The sequence below is a fragment of the Rattus norvegicus genome, chromosome 2 (genome assembly GCF_036323735.1).
Source record: "Rattus norvegicus strain BN/NHsdMcwi chromosome 2, GRCr8, whole genome shotgun sequence".
Taxonomy (NCBI): domain Eukaryota; kingdom Metazoa; phylum Chordata; class Mammalia; order Rodentia; family Muridae; genus Rattus; species Rattus norvegicus.
In genome coordinates, this window is record NC_086020.1 from 61,585,792 (window position 1) to 61,591,791 (window position 6,000).

Genomic DNA, 6,000 nt, shown 5'->3' on the forward strand with positions numbered 1-6,000 from the left:
ACAGAAGCTTTGCAGTTTTATGAGATTCCATTTGTCGATTCTTGATCTTAGAGCATAAGCCATTGGTGTTTTGTTCAGGAAATTTTTTCCAGTGCCCATGTGTTCCAGATGCTTCCCTAGTTTTTCTTCTATTAGTTTGAGTGTGTCTGGTTTGATGTGGAGGTCCTTGATCCACTTGGACTTAAGCTTTGTACAGGGTGATAAGGATGGATCGATCTGCATTCTTCTACATGTTGCCCTCCAGTTGAACCAGCACCATTTGCTGAAAATGCTATCTTTTTTCCATTGGATGGTTTTGGCTCCTTTGTCAAAAATCAAGTGACCATAGGTGTGTGGGTTCATTTCTGGGTCTTCAATTCTATTCCATTGGTCTATCTGTCTGTCTCTGTACCAATACCATGCAGTTTTTATCACTATTGCTCTGTAATACTGCTTGAGTTCAGGGATAGTGATTCCCCCTGAAGTCCTTTTATTGTTGAGGATAGCTTTAGCTATCCTGGGTTTTTTGTTATTCCAGATGAATTTGCAAATTGTTCTGTCTAACTCTTTGAAGAATTGGATTGGTATTTTGATGGGGATTGCATTGAATCTGTAGATTGCTTTTGGTAAAATGGCCATTTTTACTATATTAATCCTGCCAATCCATGAGCATGGGACATCTTTCCATCTTCTGAGGTCTTCTTCAATTTCTTTCCTCAGTGTCTTGAAGTTCTTATTGTACAGATCTTTTACTTGCTTGGTTAAAGTCACACCGAGGTACTTTATATTATTTGGGTCTATTATGAAGGGTGTCGTTTCCCTAATTTCTTTCTCGGCTTGTTTCTCTTTTGTATAGAGGAAGGCAACTGATTTATTTGAGTTAATTTTATACCCAGCCACTTTGCTGAAGTTGTTTATCAGCTTTAGTAGTTCTCTGGTGGAACTTTTGGGATCACTTAAATATACTATCATGTCATCTGCAAATAGTGATATTTTGACCTCTTCTTTTCCGATCTGTATCCCCTTGATCTCCTTTTGTTGTCTGATTGCTCTGGCTAGAACTTCAAGAACTATATTGAATAAGTAGGGAGAGAGTGGGCAGCCTTGTCTAGTCCCTGATTTTAGTGGGATTGCTTCAAGTTTCTCTCCATTTAGTTTAATGTTAGCAACTGGTTTGCTGTATATGGCTTTTACTATGTTTAGGTATGGGCCTTGAATTCCTATTCTTTCCAGGACTTTTATCATGAAGGGGTGTTGAATTTTGTCAAATGCTTTCTCGGCATCTAATGAAATGATCATGTGGTTCTGTTCTTTCAGTTTGTTTATATGATGGATCACGTTGATGGTTTTCCGTATATTAAACCATCCCTGCATGCCTGGGATGAAGCCTACTTGATCATGGTGGATGATTGTTTTGATGTGCTCTTGAATTCGGTTTGCCAGAATTTTATTGAGTATTTTTGCGTCGATATTCATAAGGGAAATTGGTCTGAAGTTCTATTTCTTTGTTGTGTCTTTGTGTGGTTTAGGTATAAGAGTAATTGTGGCTTCGTAGAAGGAATTCGGTAGTGCTCCATCTGTTTCAATTTTGTGGAATAGTTTGGATAATATTGGTATGAGGTCTTCTATGAAGGTTTGATAGAATTCTGCACTAAACCCGTCTGGACCTGGGCTCTTTTTGGTTGGGAGACCTTTAATGACTGCTTCTATTTCCTTAGGAGTTATGGGGTTGTTTAACTGGTTTATCTGTTCCTGATTTAACTTCGATACCTGGTATCTGTCTAGGAAATTGTCCATTTCCTGAAGATTTTCAAGTTTTGTTGAATATAGGTTTTTATAGTAAGATCTGATGATTTTTTGAATTTCTTCTGAATCTGTAGTTATGTCTCCCTTTTCATTTCTGATTTTGTTAATTTGGATGCACTCTCTGTGTCCTCTCATTAGTCTGGCTAAGGGTTTATCTATCTTGTTGATTTTCTCAAAGAACCAACTTTTGGTTCTGTTGATTCTTTCTATGGTCCTTTTTGTTTCTACTTGGTTGATTTCAGCTCTGAGTTTGATTATTTCCTGCCTTCTACTCCTCCTGGGTGTATTTGCTTCTTTCTGTTCTAGAGCTTTTAGGTGTGCTGTCAAGCTGCTGACATATGCTCTTTCCTGTTTCTTTCTGCAGGCACTCAGCGCTATGAGTTTTCCTCTTAGCACAGCTTTCATTGTGTCCCATAAGTTTGGGTATGTTGTACCTTCATTTTCATTAAATTCTAAAAAGTTTTTAATTTCTTTCTTTATTTCTTCCTTGACCAGGTTATCATTGAGTAGAGCATTGTTCAATTTCCACGTATATGTGGGCATTCTTCCCTTATTGTTATTGAAGACCAGTTTTAGGCCGTGGTGGTCCGATAGCACGCATGGGATTATTTCTATCTTTCTGTACCTGTTGAGGCCCATTTTTTGACCAATTATATGGTCAATTTTGGAGAAAGTACCATGAGGAGCTGAGAAGAAGGTATATCCTTTTGCTTTAGGATAGAATGTTCTATAAATATCCGTTAAGTCCATTTGGCTCATGACTTCTCTTAGTCTGTCTACGTCTCTGTTTAATTTCTGTTTCCATGATCTGTCCATTGATGAGAGTGGGGTGTTGAAATCTCCCACTATTATTGTGTGAGGTGCAATGTGTGTTTTGAGCTTTAGTAAGGTTTCTTTTACGTATGTAGGTGCCCTTATATTTGGGGCATAGATATTTAGGATTGAGAGTTCATCTTGGTGGATTTTTCCTTTGATGAATATGAAGTGTCCTTCCTTATCTTTTTTGATGACTTTTAGTTGGAAATTGATTTTATTTGATATTAGAATGGCTACTCCAGCTTGCTTCTTCTGACCATTTGCTTGGAAAGTTGTTTTCCAGCCTTTCACTCTGAGGTAGTGTCTGTCTTTGTCTCTGAGGTGTGTTTCCTGTAGGCAGCAGAATGCAGGGTCCTCGTTGTGTATCCAGTTTGTTAATCTATGTCTTTTTATTGGGGAGTTGAGGCCATTGATATTGAGAGATATTAAGGAATAGTGATTATTGCTTCCCGTTATATTCATATTTGGATGTGAGGTTATGTTTGTGTGCTTTCATTCTCTTTGTTTTGTTGCCAAGACGATTAGTTTCTTGCTTCTTCTAGGGTATAGCTTGCCTCCTTATGTTGGGCTTTACCATTTATTATCCTTTGTAGTGCTGGATTTGTAGAAAGATATTGTGTAAATTTGGTTTTGTCATGGAATATCTTGGTTTCTCCATCAATGTTAATTGAGAGTTTTGCTGGATACAGTAACCTGGGCTGGCATTTGTGTTCTCTTAGGGTCTGTATGACATCAGTCCAGGATCTTCTGGCCTTCATAGTTTCTGGCGAGAAGTCTGGTGTGATTCTGATAGGTCTGCCTTTATATGTTACTTGACCTTTTTCCCTTACTGCTTTTAATATTCTTTCTTTATTTTGTGCGTTTGGTGTTTTGACAATTATGTGACGGGAGGTGTTTCTTTTCTGGTCCAATCTATTTGGAGTTCTGTAGGCTTCTTGTATGCCTATGGGTATCTCTTTTTTTAGGTTAGGGAAGTTTTCTTCTATGATTTTGTTGAAGATATTTACTGGTCCTTTGAGCTGGGAGTCTTCACTCTCTTCTATACCTATTATCCTTAGGTTTGATCTTCTCATTGAGTCCTGGATTTCCTGTATGTTTTGGACCAGTAGCTTTTTCCACTTTACATTATCTTTGACAGTTGAGTCAATGATTTCTATGGAATCTTCTGCTCCTGAGATTCTCTCTTCCATCTCTTGTATTCTGTTGGTGAAGCTTGTATCTACAGCTCCTTGTCTCTTCTTTTGGTTTTCTATATCCAGGGTTGTTTCCATGTGTTCTTTCTTGATTGCTTCTATTTCCATTTTTAATTCCTTCAACTGTTTGATTGTGTTTTCCTGGAATTCTTTCAGTGATTTTTGTGTCTCCTCTCTATGGGCTTCTACTTGTTTATTTATGTTTTCCTGGAATTCTTTCAGGCATTTTTGTGATTCCTCTCTGTAGGCTTCTACTTGTTCTCTAAGGGAGTTCTTCACGTCTTTCTTGAAGTCCTCCAGCATCATGATCAAAAATGATTTTGAAACTAGATCTTGCTTTTCTGGTGTGTTTGGATATTCCTTGTTTGTTTTGGTGGGAGAATTAGGCTCCGATGGTGCCATGTAGTCTTGGTTTCTGTTGCTTGGGTTCCTGCGCTTGCCTCTCGCCATCAGATTATCTCTAGTGTTACTTTGTTCTGCTATTTCTGACAGTGGCTAGACTGTCCTATAAGCCTGTGTGTCAGGAGTGCTGTAGACCTGTTTTCCTCTCTTTCAGTCAGTTATGGGGACAGAGTGTTCTGCTTTCGGGCATGTAGTTTTTCCTCTCTACAGGTCTTCAGCTGTTCCTGTGGGCCTGTGTCTTGAGTTCACCAGGCAGCTTTCTTGCAGCAGCAAATTTGGTCTTACCTGTGGTCCCGAGGCTCAAGTTCGCTTGTGGGGTGCTGCCCACGGGCTCTCTGCAGCGGCAGCAACGAGGAAGACCTGTGCCGCCCCTTCCGGGAGCTTCAGTGCACCAGGGTTCCAGATGGTCTTTGGCTTTTTCCTCTGGCGTCCGAGATGTGTGTGCAGAGAGCAGTCTCTTCTGTTTTCCCAGGCTTGTCTGCCTCTCTGAAGGTTTATCTCTCCCTCCCACGGGATTTGGGTGCAGAGAACTGTTTATCTGGTCTGTTTCCTTCAGGTTCCGGCGGTGTCTCAGGCAGGGGTCCTGCCGCTCCTGGGCCCTCCCCCACGGGAGCCCAGAGGCCTTATACAGTTTCCTCTTGGGCCAGGGATGTGGGCAGGGGTGAGCAGTGTTGGTGGTCTCTTCCGCTCTGCAGCCTCAGGAGTGCCCACCTGACCAGGCGGTTGGGTCTCTCTCTCACGGGGTCTGGGCCAGTTTCTGATTTTTATAGAAGAAATCTGTCCTTGGTTCCCTGAGAAAGGTACAATAAGTTTACAGACATGGGAGAAAATGGGAGAAGGGATAAATGGGTAGTACTATACCATGCATGGTCTTGAAAAAAATTCCTGTAAATGCTCTTAGCTTTTTTACCTTAGTCAGAGATACTTTAGATCCTAGACATGAAAGTATAAAATTGGGTAAAATATTGGAAGATGTAGATGGTGAAACCAAAAGGAAACATGTAGCTGTCCCATCCTATTTTTGAGGTTTTGGACAAGGTAGGAAAGAGTGCTGAGCCTCTTGATCCTGGAGGTAAAATCAATTTGGAGGAAGAGGCTGCTGAGCAGCATAATGAGGATTGGCCTCCTCGGGATTCTCTTAAGGTATTTTTTGCAAAGGAACAGGCAAGGATATCCCAGAGACAGAAGAAGATGAAACAAAAGGAGTTAGCTTGGTGTATTTGAGCAAGTTTCAGAGAGCAGAAGAGTAGCTCAAGTTCAGATTCTGAGGAGGACACACCCATAGCAGTGCCAAAAGTAAAGATTCTGCCTCCTCCAGTGACTTCAAAGAGCAATAGGAAGGAGGGGAAACCTCTTACTTTAAATCCTAGTGTTACTCTGTTATCACCTCTTCAGGTGGGATTAAAACAGGCTGGACAATGAGGGGAAAGACATAAAAGGATATGTTTTGCAATGCCTAGTGTTTGTAGCACAGGATCAACAAGAGAATTCTGTTAGATACCACAGTCCCATTCCATTTAAACAGATAAAGGAATTAAAAAGTGTCTGCACTCAGTATGGACCTACTGCTCCATTCACCATGACTATGTTAGACAGCCTGTCTACTGAGGCTCTTCCGACAGCAGATTGGAGACAATTAGCTCATGCATGTTTGGGGGGAGGAGATTATCTGTTATAGAAAACAGATTATCTTTTTTTTTGAAAGATGCCAGCAGACAGCAGAGTTAAATGCTAGAGATGACAATCTGGCTACTTATGAGATGTTAACAGGAGAAGGTCGTTATCAGGATGTATAGGATCAGTT